Below are 20,733 nucleotides of genomic sequence, written 5' to 3'. Positions count from 1 at the left end.
CACCGCCATCTGTATGAACATGGAAATATCTGCACCGCCATCTGTATGAACATATAAATATCTACACCGCCATCTGCATTAAGAAGGAGATATCTACACCGATATCTGTACAAACATGGAAATATCTAGACTGCTATCTGTATAAACATGGAAATATCTACACCGCTATCTGTACAAACATGGAAATATCTACATCGCTACCTGTATAAACATGGAAATATCAGCACCGCTATTGGTCTGAACACGGAAATATCTCCACCGCTATCTGTATGAACCTGGAAATATCTACACCGCTATCTGTATGAACATGGAAATATCTTCACTGCCATCTGTATGAACATGGATATATCTACAATGCCATCTGGATGAACATGGAAATATCTACACCGCTATCTGCATGAACATGGAAACATCTACACTGCTATCCTTGTAAACATGCATACATCTTCACCGCTATCTGTATAAACATGGAAATATCTACACCGCTATCTGTATGAACATGGAAATAGCTACACCGCTATCTGTATGAACATGGAAATATCTACACCACTATCTGTATGAACATGGAATTATCTACACCGCTATCTGTATGAACATGGATATATCTACACAGCCATCTGGATGAACATGGAAATATCTACACCGCTATCTGTATGAACATGGAAATATCTACACCACTATCTGTATGAACATGGAAATATCTACACCGCTATCTGTTTGAACAGGGAAATATATACACCGCTATCTGCATGAAAATGGAAATATCTAAACAGCTATCTGCATATACATGGAAATATCTATACAGCTATCTCTTTACACATGGAAATAACTACACCGCTATCTGTATGAATATGGAAATATCTACACCGCCACCTGTATGAACATGGAAATATCTGCACCGCCATCTCTATGAACATATAAATATCTACACTGCCCTCTGTATTAAGAAAGAGATACCTTCACCGCTATCTGTAAAAACATGGAAATATCTACACTGCTATCTGTATAAACATGGAAATATCTACACCGCTATCTGTATAAACATGGAAATATCTACACCGCTGCCTGTATACACATGGAAATATCAGCACCGTTATCGGTATGAACACGGAAATATCTACACCGCTATCTGTATGAACATGGAAACATCTACACCGCTATCTATATGAACATGGAAATATCTTCACTGCCATCTGTATGAACATGGATATATCTACACAGCCATCTGGATGAACATGGAAATATCTACACCGCTATCGGTATGAAGATGGAAATATCTACACAGCCATCTGGATGAACATGAAAATATATACACCGCTATATGTGTAAACATGCATACATCTTCACCGCTACCTGTATAAACATGGAAATATCAGCACCGCTATCTGTATGAACATGGAAATATCTACACCGCTATCTCAATGAATATGGAAATATCCACACCGCTATCTGTATGAACATGGAAATAGCTACACCGCTATCTGTATGAAAAAGGAAATATCTACACCACTATCTGTATGAACATGGAAATATCTACACCGCTATCTGTTTGAACAGGGAAATATATACACCGCTATCTGCATGAAAATGGAAATATCTACACAGCTATCTGAATATACATGGGAAGATCTACACAGCTATCTCTTTACACATGGAAATATCTACACCGCAATCTGTATGAACATGGAAATATCTACACCGCCATCTGTATGAACATGGAAATATCTGCACCGCCATCTGTATGAACATATAAATATCTACACAACCATCTGTATTAAGAAGGAGATATCTACACCGATATCTGTATAAACATGGAAATATCTACACTGCTATCTGTATAAACATGGAAATATCTACACCGCTATCTGTACAAACATGGAAATATCTACATCGCTACCTGTATAAACATGGAAATATCAGCACCGCTATCGGTATGAACACGGAAATATCTCCACCGCTATCTGTATGAACATGGAAATATCTACACCGCTATCTGTATGAACATGGAAATATCTTCACTGCCATCTGTATGAACATAGATATATCTACAATGCCATCTGCATGAACATGGAAATATCTACACCGCTATCTGCATGAACATGGAAACATCTACACTGCTATCCTTGTAAACATGCATACATCTTCACCGCTATCTGTATAAACATGGAAATATCTACACCGCTATCTGTATGAACATGGAAATATCTACACCGCTATCTGTTTGAACATGGAAATATCTACACCGCTATCTGCATGAAAATGGAAATATCTACACAGCTATCTGCATACACATGGAAATATCTACAAAGCTATCTCTTTACACATGGAAATAACTACACCGCTATCTCTATAAACATGGAAATATCTACACCACCATCTATATGAACATGGAAATATCTGCACCGCCATCTGTATGAACATATAAATATCTACACCGCCATCTGTATTAAGATGGAGATATCTTCACATCTATCTGTATAAACTTGGAAATATCTACACCGCTATCTGTATAAACATGGAAATATCTACACCACTATCTGTATAAACATGGAAATATCTACACCGCTACCTGTAAAAACATGGAAATATCAGCACCGCTATCTGTATGAACATGTAAATATCTACACCGCTATCTCTATGAACGTGGAAATATCTACCCCGCTATGTGTAGGAACATGGAAATATCTACACCGCCATCTGTATGAACATGGAAATATCTACACTGCTATCTGTATGAACATGGATATATCTACACAGCCATCTGGATGAACATGGAAATATCTACACCGCTATCTGTATGAACATGGAAATATCTACACCACTATCTGTATGAACATGGAAATATCTACACCGCTATCTGTTTGAACAGGGAAATATATACACCGCTATCTGCATCAAAATGGAAATATCTACACAGCTATCTGCATATACATGGAAATATCTATACAGCTATCTCTTTACACATGGAAATAACTACAACGCTATCTGTATGAACATGGAAATATCTACACCGCCATCTGTATGAACATGGAAATATCTGCACCGCCATCTCTATGAACATATAAATATCTACACTGCCATCTGTATTAATAAGGAGATATCTACACCGCTATCTGTATAAACATGGAAATATCTACACTGCTATCTGTATAAACATGGAAATATCTACACCGCTATCTGTATAAACATGGAAATTTCTACACCGCTACCTGTATAAACATGGAAATATCAGCACCGCTATCGGTATGAACACAGAAATATCTACACCGCTATCTGTATGAACATGGAAATATCTACACCGCTATCTGTATGAACATGGAAATATCTTCACTGCCATCTGTGTGAACATGGATATATCTCCACAGCCATCTGGATGAACATGGAAATATCTACACCGCTATCTGTATGAACATGGAAATATCTACACAGCCATCTGGATGAACATGAAAATATCTACAACGCTATATGTGTAAACATGCATACATCTTCACCGCCATCTGTATAAACATGGAAATATCTACACCGCTACCTGTATAAACATGGAAATATCAGCACCGCTATCTGCATGAACATGGAAACATCTACACTGCTATCCTTGTAAACATGCATACATCTTCACCGCTATCTGTATAAACATGGAAATATCTACACCGCTATCTGTATGAACATGGAAATATCTACACCGCTATCTGTTTGAACATGGAAATATCTACACCGCTATCTGCATGAAAATGGAAATATCTACACAGCTATCTGCATACACATCGAAATATCTACAAAGCTATCTCTTTACACATGGAAATAACTACACCGCTATCTCTATAAACATGGAAATATCTACACCACCATCTATATGAACATGGAAATATCTGCACCGCCATCTGTATGAACATATAAATATCTACACCGCCATCTGTATTAAGATGGAGATATCTTCACATCTATCTGTATAAACTTGGAAATATCTACACCGCTATCTGTATAAACATGGAAATATCTACACCACTATCTGTATAAACATGGAAATATGTACACCGCTACCTGTATAAACATGGAAATATCAGCACCGCTATCTGTATGAACATGTAAATATCTACACCGCTATCTCTATGAACGTGGAAATATCTACCCCGCTATGTGTAGGAACATGGAAATATCTACACCGCCATCTGTATGAACATGGAAATATCTACACTGCTATCTGTATGAACATGGATATATCTACACAGCCATCTGGATGAACATGGAAATATCTACACCGCTATCTGTATGAACATGGAAATATCTACACCACTATCTGTATGAACATGGAAATATCTACACCGCTATCTGTTTGAACAGGGAAATATATACACCGCTATCTGCATGAAAATGGAAATATCTACACAGCTATCTGCATATACATGGAAATATCTATACAGCTATCTCTTTACACATGGAAATAACTACACCGCTATCTGTATGAACATGGAAATATCTACACCGCCATCTGTATGAACATGGAAATATCTGCACCGCCATCTCTATGAACATATAAATATCTACACTGCCATCTGTATTAATAAGGAGATATCTACACCGCTATCTGTATAAACATGGAAATATCTACACTGCTATCTGTATAAACATGGAAATATCTACACCGCTATCTGTATAAACATGGAAATTTCTACACCGCTACCTGTATAAACATGGAAATATCAGCACCGCTATCGGTATGAACACAGAAATATCTACACCGCTATCTGTATGAACATGGAAATATCTACACCGCTATCTGTATGAACATGGAAATATCTTCACTGCCATCTGTGTGAACATGGATATATCTCCACAGCCATCTGGATGAACATGGAAATATCTACACCGCTATCTGTATGAACATGGAAATATCTACACAGCCATCTGGATGAACATGAAAATATCTACAACGCTATATGTGTAAACATGCATACATCTTCACCGCCATCTGTATAAACATGGAAATATATACACCGCTACCTGTATAAACATGGAAATATCAGCACCGCTATCTGCATGAACATGGAAACATCTACACTGCTATCCTTGTAAACATGCATACATCTTCACCGCTATCTGTATAAACATGGAAATATCTACACCGCTATCTGTATGAACATGGAAATAGCTACACCGCTATCTGTATGAACATGGAAATATCTACACCACTATCTGTATGAACATGGAATTATCTACACCGCTATCTGTATGAACATGGATATATCTACACAGCCATCTGGATGAACATGGAAATATCTACACAGCTATCGGTATGAACATGGAAATATCTACACCGCTATCTGTATGAACATGGAAATATCTACACCGCTATCTGTTTGAACATGGAAATATCTACACCGCTATCTGCATGAAAATGGAAATATCTACACAGCTATCTGCATACACATGGAAATATCTACAAAGATATCTCTTTACACATGGAAATAACTACACCGCTATCTCTATAAAAATGAAAATATCTACACCGCCATCTATATGAACATGGAAATATCTGCACCGCCATCTGTATGAACATATAAATATCTACACCACCATCTGTATTAAGATGGAGATATCTACACCGCTATCTGTATAAACTTGGAAATATCTACACCGCTATCTGAATAAACATGGAAATATCTACATCAGTATCTGTATAAACATGGAAATATCTACACCGCTACCTGTAAAAACATGGAAATATCAGCACCGCTATCTGTATGAACATGTAAATATCTACACCGCTATCTCTATGAACGTGGAAATATCTACCCCGCTATCTGTATGAACATGGAAATATCTACAACGCCATCTGTATGAACCTGGAAATATCTTCACCGCCATCTGTATGAACATGGATATATCTACACAGCCATCTGGATGAACATGGAAATAACTACACCGCTATCTGTATGAACATGGAAATATCTACACTGCTATCTGTATGAACATGGAAATACATACACCGCTATCTGTATGAACATGGAAATATCTACACCGCTATCTGTATGAACATGGAAATATCTACACCGCTATCTGTATGAACATGGAAATATCTTCACCGCCATCTGTATGAACATGGATATATCTACACAGCCATGTGGATTAACATGGAAATATCTACACCGATATCTGTGAAAACATGCATATATCTTCACCGCTATCTGTATAAACATGGAAATATCTACACCGCTATCTTTATCAACATGGAAATATCTACACCGCTAACTGTTTTAACAGGCAAATATATACACCGCTATCTGCATGAAAATAGAAATATCTACACCACTATCTGTATGAACATGGAAATACATACACCCCTATCTGTATGAACATGGAAATATCTACACCGCTATCAGTATGAACATGGAAATATCTACACCGCTATCTGTATGAACATGGAAATATTTTCACCGCCATCTGTATGAACATGGATATATCTACACAGCCATCTGGATGAACATGGAAATATCTACACCGCTATCTGTATGAACATTGAAATATCTACACCGCTATCTGTATGAACATGGAAATATCTACACCGCTATCAGTATGAACATGGAAATATCTACACCGCTATCTGTATGAACATGGAAATATCTACACCGCTATCTGTATGAACATGGAAATATCCACACCGCTATCTGTGTAAACATGTATACATCTTCATCGCTATCTGCATGAAAATGGAAATATCTACACAGCTATCTGCATATACATGGAAATATCTACAAAGCTATCTCCTTACACATGGAAATAACTACACTGCTATCTCTATAAACATGGAAATATCTACACCGCCATCTGTATGAACATAGAAATATCTGCACCGACATCTGTATGAACATATAAATATCTACACCGCCATCTGTATTAAGATGGAGGTATCTACACCGCTATCTGCATAAACTTGGAAATATCTACACCACAATCTGTATAAACATGGAAATATCTATGCCGCTTTCTGTATAAACAAGGAAATATCTACACTGCTACCTGTATAAACATGGAAATATCAGCACCGCTATCTGTATGAACATGTAAATAGCTACACAGCCATCTGGATGAACATGGAAATATCTACACCGCTATCTGTATGAACATGGAAATAACTACACCGCTATCCGTATGAACATGGAAATATCTACACCGCTATCTGTATGAACATGGAAATATCCACACAGCTATCTGTGTAAACATGTATACATCTTCACCGCTATCTGCATGAAAATGGAAATATCTACACAGCTATCTGCATATACATGGAAATATCTACAAAGCTATCTCCTTACACATGGAAATAACTACACTGCTATCTCTATAAACATGGAAATATCTACACCGCCATCTGTATGAACATAGAAATATCTGCACCGACATCTGTATGAACATATAAATATCTACACCGCCATCTGTATTAAGATGGAGATATCTACACCGCTATCTGTATAAACTTGGAAATATCTACACCGCTATCTGTATAAACATGGAAATATCTACACCACTATCTGTATGAACATGGAAATATCTACACCGCTATCTGTATGAACATGGATATATCTACACAGCCATCTGGATGAACATGGAAATATCTACACCGCTATCTGTATTAACATGGAAATAGCTACACTGCTATCCGTATGAACATGGAAATATCTACACCGCTATCTGTATAAACATGTAAATATCTACACCGCTATCTGTATGAACATGGAAATATCTTCACCGCCATCTGTATGAACATGGAAATATCTACACAGCCATCTGGATGAACATGAAAATATCTACACCGCTATCTGTGTAAACATGCATACATCTTCAGCGCTATCTGTATAAACATGGAAATATCTACACCGCTACCTGTATAAACATGGAAATATCTATACCGCTATCTCTATGAACATGGAAATATCCACACCGCTATCTGTATGAACATGGAAATAGGTACACCGCTATCTGTATGAACATGGAAATATCTACACCACTATCTGTATGAACATGGAAATATCTACACCGCTATCTGTTTGAACAGGGAAGTATATACACCGCTATCCTCTTGAAAATGGAAATATCTACACTGCTATCTGCATATACATGGGAATATCTACACAGCCATCTCTTTACACATGGAAATAACTACACCGCTATCTGTATCAACGTGGAAATATCTACACCGCCATCTGTATGAACATGGAAATATCTGCACCGCCATCTGTATGAACATATAAATATCTACACCGCCATCTGTATTAAGATGGAGATATCTACACCGCTATCTGTATAAACTTGGAAATATCTACACCGCAATCTGTATAAACATGGAAATATCTACACCACTATCTGTATAAACATGGAAATACCTACACCGCTACCTGTATAAACATGGAAATATCAGCACCGCTATCTGTATGAACATGGAAATATCTACACCGCTGTCTCTATGATCATGGAAATATCTACGCCGCTATCTGTATGAACATGGAAATAGCTACACCGCTATCTGTATGAACATGGAAATATCTACACCACTATCTATATGAACATGGAAATAACTACACCGCTATCTGTATGAACATGGATATATCTACACAGCCATCTGGATGAACATGGAAATATCTACACCGCTATCTGTATGAACATGGAAATATCTACACCACTATCTGTATGAACATGGAAATATCTACACCGCTATCTGTATGAACATGGAAATATCTACACCGCTATCTGTGTAAACATGCATACATCTTCACCGCTTTCTGTATAAACATGGAAATATCTACACCGCTATCTGTATGAACATGGAAATATCTACACCGCTATCTGTTTGAACATGGAAATATCTACACCGCTATCTGCATGAAAATGGAAATATCTACACAACTATCTGCATATAAATGGAAACATCTACACAGCTATCTCTTTGCACATGGAAATAACTACACCGCTATCTCTATAAACATGGAAATATCTACACCGCCATCTGTATGAAAATGGAAATATCTACACCGCCATCTGTATTAAGGAGATATCTACACCGCTATCTGTATAAACATGGAAATATCTACACCGCTATCTGTATTAACATGGAAATATCTACACCGCTATCTGTATAAACACGGAAATATGTTCACCGCTACCTGTATAAACATGGAAGTATCAGCACCGCTAACGGTATGAACATGGCAATATCTACACGGTTATCTGTATGAACATGGAAATAACTACACCGCTATCCGTATGAACATGGAAATGTGTTCACCGCCATCTGTATGAACATGGATATATCTACACAGCCATCTGGATGAATATGGAAATATCTACACCGCTATCTGTATGAACATGGAAATATCTACACCGCTATCTGTATGAACATGGGAATATCTACACAGCCATCTGGATGAACATGGAAATATCTACATCGCTATCTGTATGAACATAGAAATACATACACTGCTATCTGTATGAACATGGAAATATCTACACCGCTATCTGTATGAACATGGAAATATCTACACTGCTATCTGTATGAACATGGATATATCTACACAGCCATCTGGATGAACATGGAAATATCTACACCGCTATCTGTATGAACATGGAAATATGTACACCGCTATCTGTATGAACATGGAAATATCTACACCACTATCTGTTTGAACAGGGAAATATATACACCGCTATCTGCATGAAAATGGAAATATCTACACAGCTATCTGCATATACATGGAAATATCTATACAGCTATCTCTTTACACATGGAAATAACTACACCGCTATCTGTATGAACATGGAAATATCTACACCGCCATCTGTATGAACATGGAAATATCTGCACCGCCATCTCTATGAACATATAAATATCTACACTGCCGTCTGTATTAATAAGGAGATATCTACACCGCTATCTGTATAAACATGGAAATATCTACACTGCTATCTGTATAAACATGGAAATATCTACACCGCTATCTGTATAAACATGTAAATTTCTACACCGCTACCTGTATAAACATGGAAATATCAGCACCGCTATCGGTATGAACACAGAAATATCTACACCGCTATCTGTATGAACATGGAAATATCTACACCGCTATCTGTATGAACATGGAAATATCTTCACTGCCATCTGTGTGAACATGGATATATCTCCACAGCCATCTGGATGAACATGGAAATATCTACACAGCCATCTGGATGAACATGAAAATATCTACAACGCTATATGTGTAAACATGCATACATCTTCACCGCCATCTGTATAAACATGGAAATATCTACACCGCTACCTGTATAAACATGGAAATATCTACACAGCCATCAGGATGAACATGGAAATATCTACACTGCTATCTGTATGAACATGGAAATACATACACCGCTATCTGTATGAACATGGAAATGTCTACACCGCTATCTGTATGAACATGGAAATATCTACACCGCTATCTGTATGAACATGGAAATATCTTCACCGCCATCTGTATGAACATGGATATATCTACACAGCCATGTGGATTAACATGGAAATATCTACACCGATATCTGTGAAAACATGCATATATCTTCACCGCTATCTGTATAAACATGGAAATATCTACACCGCTATCTTTATCAACATGGAAATATCTACACCGCTAACTGTTTGAACAGGCAAATATATACACCGCTATCTGCATGAAAATAGAAATATCTACACCACTATCTGTATGAACATGGAAATACATACACCCCTATCTGTATGAACATGGAAATATCTACACCGCTATCAGTATGAACATGGAAATATCTACACCGCTATCTGTATGAACATGGAAATATTTTCACCGCCATCTGTATGAACATGGATATATCTACACAGCCATCTGGATGAACATGGAAATATCTACACCGCTATCTGTATGAACATTGAAATATCTACACCGCTATCTGTATGAACATGGAAATATCTACACCGCTATCAGTATGAACATGGAAATATCTACACCGCTATCTGTATGAACATGGAAATATCTACACCGCTATCTGTATGAACATGGAAATATCCACACCGCTATCTGTGTAAACATGTATACATCTTCATCGCTATCTGCATGAAAATGGAAATATCTACACAGCTATCTGCATATACATGGAAATATCTACAAAGCTATCTCCTTACACATGGAAATAACTACACTGCTATCTCTATAAACATGGAAATATCTACACCGCCATCTGTATGAACATAGAAATATCTGCACCGACATCTGTATGAACATATAAATATCTACACCGCCATCTGTATTAAGATGGAGATATCTACACCGCTATCTGCATAAACTTGGAAATATCTACACCACTATCTGTATAAACATGGAAATATCTATGCCGCTTTCTGTATAAACAAGGAAATATCTACACTGCTACCTGTATAAACATGGAAATATCAGCACCGCTATCTGTATGAACATGTAAATAGCTACACAGCCATCTGGATGAACATGGAAATATCTACACCGCTATCTGTATGAACATGGAAATAACTACACCGCTATCCGTATGAACATGGAAATATCTACACCGCTATCTGTATGAACATGGAAATATCCACACCGCTATCTGTGTAAACATGTATACATCTTCACCGCTATCTGCATGAAAATGGAAATATCTACACAGCTATCTGCATATACATGGAAATATCTACAAAGCTATCTCCTTACACATGGAAATAACTACACTGCTATCTCTATAAACATGGAAATATCTACACCGCCATCTGTATGAACATAGAAATATCTGCACCGACATCTGTATGAACATATAAATATCTACACCGCCATCTGTATTAAGATGGAGATATCTACACCGCTATCTGTATAAACTTGGAAATATCTACACCGCTATCTGTATAAACATGGAAATATCTACACCACTATCTGTATGAACATGGAAATATCTACACCGCTATCTGTATGAACATGGAAATATCTTCACCGCCATCTGTATGAACATGGATATATCTACACAGCCATCTGGATGAACATGGAAATATCTACACCGCTATCTGTATTAACATGGAAATAGCTACACTGCTATCCGTATGAACATGGAAATATCTACGCCGCTATCTGTGTAAACATGCATACATCTTCACCGCTATCTGTATAAACATGGAAATATCTACACCGCTACCTGTATAAACATGGAAATATCTATACCGCTATCTCTATGAACATGGAAATATCCACACCGCTATCTGTATGAACATGGAAATAGGTACACCGCTATCTGTATGAACATGGAAATATCTACACCACTATCTGTATGAACATGGAAATATCTACACCGCTATCTGTTTGAACAGGGAAGTATATACACCGCTATCCTCTTGAAAATGGAAATATCTACACAGCTATCTGCATATACATGGGAATATCTACACAGCCATCTCTTTACACATGGAAATAACTACACCGCTATCTGTATCAACGTGGAAATATCTACACCGCCATCTGTATGAACATGGAAATATCTGCACCGCCATCTGTATGAACATATAAATATCTACACCGCCATCTGTATTAAGATGGAGATATCTACACTGCTATCTGTATAAACTTGGAAATATCTACACCGCAATCTGTATAAACATGGAAATATCTACACCACTATCTGTATAAACATGGAAATACCTACACCGCTACCTGTATAAACATGGAAATATCAGCACCGCTATCTGTATGAACATGGAAATATCTACACCGCTGTCTCTATGATCATGGAAATATCTACGCCGCTATCTGTATGAACATGGAAATAGCTACACCGCTATCTGTATGAACATGGAAATATCTACACCACTATCTATATGAACATGGAAATAACTACACCGCTATCTGTATGAACATGGATATATCTACACAGCCATCTGGATGAACATGGAAATATCTACACCGCTATCTGTATGAACATGGAAATATCTACACCACTATCTGTATGAACATGGAAATATCTACACCGCTATCTGTATGAACATGGAAATATCTACACCGCTATCTGTGTAAACATGCATACATCTTCACCGCTATCTGTATAAACATGGAAATATCTACACCGCTATCTGTATGAACATGGAAATATCTACACCGCTATCTGTTTGAACATGGAAATATCTACACCGCTATCTGCATGAAAATGGAAATATCTACACAACTATCTGCATATAAATGGAAATATCTACACAGCTATCTCTTTGCACATGGAAATAACTACACCGCTATCTCTATAAACATGGAAATATCTACACCGCCATCTGTATGAAAATGGAAATATCTACACCGCCATCTGTATTAAGAAGGAGATATCTACACCGCTATCTGTATAAACATGGAAATATCTACACCGCTATCTGTATTAACATGGAAATATCTACACCGCTATCTGTATAAACACGGAAATATGTTCACCGCTACCTGTATAAACATGGAAGTATCAGCACCGCTATCGGTATGAACATGGCAATATCTACACGGTTATCTGTATGAACATGGAAATAACTACACCGCTATCCGTATGAACATGGAAATGTGTTCACCGCCATCTGTATGAACATGGATATATCTACACAGCCATCTGGATGAATATGGAAATATCTACACCGCTATCTGTATGAACATGGAAATATCTACACCGCTATCTGTATGAACATGGGAATATCTACACAGCCATCTGGATGAACATGGAAATATCTACACCGCTATCTGTATGAACATAGAAATACATACACTGCTATCTGTATGAACATGGAAATATCTACACCGCTATCTGTATGAACATGGAAATATCTACACCACTATCTATATGAACATGGAAATATCTACACTGCTATCTGTATGAACATGGATATATCTACACAGCCATCTGGATGAACATGGAAATATCTACACCGCTATCTGTATGAACATGGAAATATCTACACCGCTATCTGTATGAACATGGAAATATCTACACCACTATCTGTTTGAACAGGGAAATATATACACCGCTATCTGCATGAAAATGGAAATATCTACACAGCTATCTGCATATACATGGAAATATCTATACAGCTATCTCTTTACACATGGAAATAACTACACCGCTATCTGTATGAACATGGAAATATCTACACCGCCATCTGTATGAACATGGAAATATCTGCACCGCCATCTCTATGAACATATAAATATCTACACTGCCGTCTGTATTAATAAGGAGATATCTACACCGCTATCTGTATAAACATGGAAATATCTACACTGCTATCTGTATAAACATGGAAATATCTACACCGCTATCTGTATAAACATGTAAATTTCTACACCGCTACCTGTATAAACATGGAAATATCAGCACCGCTATCGGTATGAACACAGAAATATCTACACCGCTATCTGTATGAACATGGAAATATCTACACCGCTATCTGTATGAACATGGAAATATCTTCACTGCCATCTGTGTGAACATGGATATATCTCCACAGCCATCTGGATGAACATGGAAATATCTACACAGCCATCTGGATGAACATGAAAATATCTACAACGCTATATGTGTAAACATGCATACATCTTCACCGCCATCTGTATAAACATGGAAATATCTACACCGCTACCTGTATAAACATGGAAATATCAGCACCGCTATCTGCATGAACATGGAAACATCTACACTGCTATCCTTGTAAACATGCATACATCTTCACCGCTATCTGTATAAACATGGAAATATCTACACCGCTATCTGTATGAACATGGAAATAGCTACACCGCTATCTGTATGAACATGGAAATATCTACACCACTATCTGTATGAACATGGAATTATCTACACCGCTATCTGTATGAACATGGATATATCTACACAGCCATCTGGATGAACATGGAAATATCTACACAGCTATCGGTATGAACATGGAAATATCTACACCGCTATCTGTATGAACATGGAAATATCTACAGCGCTATCTGTTTGAACATGGAAATATCTACACCGCTATCTGCATGATAATGGAAATATCTACACAGCTATCTACATACACATGGAAATATCTACAAAGATATCTCTTTACACATGGAAATAACTACACCGCTATCTCTATAAACATGGAAATATCTACACAGCCATCTATATGAACATGGAAATATCTGCACCGCCATCTGTATGAACATATAAATATCTACACCACCATCTGTATTAAGATGGAGATATCTACACCGCTATCTGTATAAACTTGGAAATATCTACACCGCTATCTGAATAAACATGGAAATATCTACATCAGTATCTGTATAAACATGGAAATATCTACACCGCTACCTGTAAAAACATGGAAATATCAGCACCGCTATCTGTATGAACATGTAAATATCTACACCGCTATCTCTATGAACGTGGAAATATCTACCCCGATATCTGTATGAACATGGAAATATCTACAACGCCATCTGTATGAACCTGGAAATATCTTCACCGCCATCTGTATGAACATGGATATATCTACACAGCCATCTGGATGAACATGGAAATAACTACACCGCTATCTGTATGAACATGGAAATATTTACACCGCTATCTGTATAAACATGGAAATATCTACACAGCCATCAGGATGAACATGGAAATATCTACACTGCTATCTCTATGAACATGGAAATACATACACCGCTATCTGTATGAACATGGAAATATCTACACCGCTATCTGTATGAACATGGAAATATCTACACCGCTATCTGTATGAACATGGAAATATCTTCACCGCCATCTGTATGAACATGGATATATCTACACAGCCATGTGGATTAACATGGAAATATCTACACCGATATCTGTGAAAACATGCATATATCTTCACCGCTATCTGTATAAACATGGAAATATCTACACCGCTATCTTTATCAACATGGAAATATCTACACCGCTAACTGTTTGAACAGGGAAATATATACACCGCTATCTGCATGAAAATAGAAATATCTACACCACTATCTGTATGAACATGGAAATACATACACCCCTATCTGTATGAACATGGAAATATCTACACCGCTATCAGTATGAACATGGAAATATCTACACCGCTATCTGTATGAACATGGAAATATTTTCACCGCCATCTGTATGAACATGGATATATCTACACAGCCATCTGGATGAACATGGAAATATCTACACCGCTATCTGTATGAACATTGAAATATCTACACCGCTATCTGTATGAACATGGAAATATCTACACCGCTATCAGTATGAACATGGAAATATCTACACCGCTATCTGTATGAACATGGAAATATCTACACCGCTATCTGTATGAACATGGAAATATCCACACCGCTATCTGTGTAAACATGTATACATCTTCATCGCTATCTGCATGAAAATGGAAATATCTACACAGCTATCTGCATATACATGGAAATATCTACAAAGCTATCTCCTTACACATGGAAATAACTACACTGCTATCTCTATAAACATGGAAATATCTACACCGCCATCTGTATGAACATAGAAATATCTGCACCGACATCTGTATGAACATATAAATATCTACACCGCCATCTGTATTAAGATGGAGATATCTACACCGCTATCTGTATAAACTTGGAAATATCTACACCACTATCTGTATAAACATGGAAATATCTATGCCGCTTTCTGTATAAACAAGGAAATATCTACACTGCTACCTGTATAAACATGGAAATATCAGCACCGCTATCTGTATGAACATGTAAATAGCTACACAGCCATCTGGATGAACATGGAAATATCTACACCGCTATCTGTATGAACATGGAAATAACTACACCGCTATCCGTATGAACATGGAAATATCTACACCGCTATCTGTATGAACATGGAAATATCCACACCGCTATCTGTGTAAACATGTATACATCTTCACCGCTATCTGCATGAAAATGGAAATATCTACACAGCTATCTGCATATACATGGAAATATCTACAAAGCTATCTCCTTACACATGGAAATAACTACACTGCTATCTCTATAAACATGGAAATATCTACACCGCCATCTGTATGAACATAGAAATATCTGCACCGACATCTGTATGAACATATAAATATCTTCACCGCCATCTGTATTAAGATGGAGATATCTACACCGCTATCTGTATAAACTTGGAAATATCTACACCGCTATCTGTATAAACATGGAAATATCTACACCACTATCTGTATGAACATGGAAATATCTACACCGCTATCTGTATGAACATGGAAATATCTTCACCGCCATCTGTATGAACATGGATATATCTACACAGCCATCTGGATGAACATGGAAATATCTACACCGCTATCTGTATTAACATGGAAATAGCTACACTGCTATCCGTATGAACATGGAAATATCTACACCGCTATCTGTATAAACATGTAAATATCTACACCGCTATCTGTATGAACATGGAAATATCTTCACCGCCATCTGTATGAACATGGAAATATCTACACAGCCATCTGGATGAACATGAAAATATCTACACCGCTATCTGTGTAAACATGCATACATCTTCACCGCTATCTGTATAAACATGGAAATATCTACACCGCTACCTGTATAAACATGGAAATATCTACACCGCTATCTCTATGAACATGGAAATATCCACACCGCTATCTGTATGAACATGGAAATAGGTACACCGCTATCTGTATGAACATGGAAATATCTACACCACTATCTGTATGAACATGGAAATATCTACACCGCTATCTGTTTGAACAGGGAAGTATATACACCGCTATCTGCTTGAAAATGGAAATATCTACACAGCTATCTGCATATACATGGGAATATCTACACAGCCATCTCTTTACACATGGAAATAACTACACCGCTATCTGTATCAACGTGGAAATATCTACACCGCCATCTGTATGAACATGGAAATATCTGCACCGCCATCTGTATGAACATATAAATATCTACACCGCCATCTGTATTAAGATGGAGATATCTACACCGCTATCTGTATAAACTTGGAAATATCTACACCGCAATCTGTATAAACATGGAAATATCTACACCACTATCTGTATAAACATGGAAATACCTACACCGCTACCTGTATAAACATGGAAATATCAGCACCGCTATCTGTATGAACATGGAAATATCTACACCGCTGTCTCTATGATCATGGAAATATCTACGCCGCTATCTGTATGAACATGGAAATAGCTACACCGCTATCTGTATGAACATGGAAATATCTACACCACTATCTATATGAACATGGAAATATCTACACCGCTATCTGTATGAACATGGATATATCTACACAGCCATCTGGATGAACATGGAAATATCTACACCGCTATCTGTATGAACATGGAAATATCTACACCACTATCTGTATGAACATGGAAATATCTACACCGCTATCTGTATGAACATGGAAATATCTACACTGCTATCTGTGTAAACATGCATACATCTTCACCGCTATCTGTATAAACATGGAAATATCTACACCGCTATCTGTATGAACATGAAAATATCTACACCGCAATCTGTTTGAACATGGAAATATCTACACCGCTATCTGCATGAAAATGGAAATATCTACACAACTATCTGCATATAAATGGAAATATCTACATAGCTATCTCTTTGCACATGGAAATAACTACACCGCTATCTCTATAAACATGGAAATATCTACACCGCCATCTGCATGAAAATGGAAATATCTACACCGCCATCTGTATTAAGAAGGAGATATCTACACCGCTATCTGTATAAACATGGAAATATCTACACCGCTATCTGTATTAACATGGAAATATCTACACCGCTATCTGTATAAACACGGAAATATGTTCACCGCTACCTGTATAAACATGGAAGTATCAGCACCGCTATCGGTATGAACATGGCAATATCTACACGGTTATCTGTATGAACATGGAAATATCTACACCGCTATCCGTATGAACATGGAAATGTGTTCACCGCCATCTGTATGAACATGGATATATCTACACAGCCATCTGGATGAATATGGAAATATCTACACCGCTATCTGTATGAACATGGAAATATCTACACCGCTATCTGTATGAACATGGGAATATCTACACAGCCATCTGGATGAACATGGAAATATCTACACCGCTATCTGTATGAACATAGAAATACATACACTGCTATCTGTATGAACATGGAAATATCTACACCACTATCTGTATGAACATGGAAATATCTACACCGCTATCTGTATGAACATGGAAATAACTTCACCGCCATCTGTATGAACATGGATATATCTACACAGCCATCTGGATGAACGTGGAAATACCTACACCGCTATCTGTGTAAACATGCATACAACTTCACCGCTATCTGTATAAACATGGAAATATCTACACCGCTATCTTTAGGAACATGGAAATATCTACACCGCTAACTGTTTGAACAGGGAAATATATACACCGCTATCTGCTTAAAAATGGAAATATCTACACCGCTATATGTATGAACATGGAAATACTTACACCGCTATCTGTATGAAGATGGAAATATCTACACCGCTATTTGTATGAACATGGAAATATCTACACCGCTATCTGTATGAACATGGAAATACCTTCACCGCCATCTGTATGAACATGGATATATCTACACAGCCATCTGGATGAACATGGAAATATCTGCACCGCTATCTGTATGAACATGGAAATATCTACACCGCTATCTGCATGAACATGGATATATCTACACAGCCATCTGGATGAACATGGAAATATCTACACCGCTATCTGTGTAAACATGCATACATTTTCACCGCTATCTGTACAAACATGGAAATATCTGCACCGCTATCTTTATGAACATAGAAGTATCTACACCGCTAACTGTTTGAACAGGGAAATATATACACCGCTATCTGAATGAAAATGGAAATATCTACACAGCTATCTGCTTATACATGGAAATATCTACACAGCTATCTCTTTGCACATGGAAAAAAATACACCGCTATCTGTATGAACATGGAAATATCTACACCGCCATCTGTATGAACATGGAAATACCTGCACCGCCATCTGTATGAACATATAAATATCTACACCGCCATCTGTATTAAGTTGGAGATATCTACACCACTATCTGCATAAACATGGAAATATCTACACTGCTATCTGTATAAACATGGAAATATCTACACCGCTATGTGTATAAACATGGAAATATCTACACCGCTATCTGTAAAAACATGGAAATATCTACACCGCTACATGTATAAACATGGAAATATCAGCACCGCTATCTGTATGAACATGGAAATATCTACACCGTCATCTGTATGAACATGGAAATATCTTCACCGCCATCTGTAGGAACATGGATATATCTACACAGCCATCTGTATGAACATGGAAATATCTACACCGCTATCTGTATGAACATGGAAATATATTCCCCGCTATCTGTATGAACATGGAAATATCTTCACCGCCATCTGTATGAACATGGATATATCTACACAGCCATCTGGATAAACATGGAAATATCTACACCGCTATCAGTATGAACATGGAAACATCTACACCGCTATCTGTGTAAACATGCATACATCTTCACCGCTATCTGTATAAACATGGAAATATCTACACCGCTATCTGTACGAACATGGAAATATCTA

The sequence above is a fragment of the Gorilla gorilla genome, chromosome 19 (genome assembly GCF_029281585.2).
Source record: "Gorilla gorilla gorilla isolate KB3781 chromosome 19, NHGRI_mGorGor1-v2.1_pri, whole genome shotgun sequence".
NCBI lineage: Eukaryota > Metazoa > Chordata > Mammalia > Primates > Hominidae > Gorilla > Gorilla gorilla.
The sequence above is the reverse complement of the archived record's forward strand: the minus strand, read 5'-3'. Positions refer to the sequence as shown.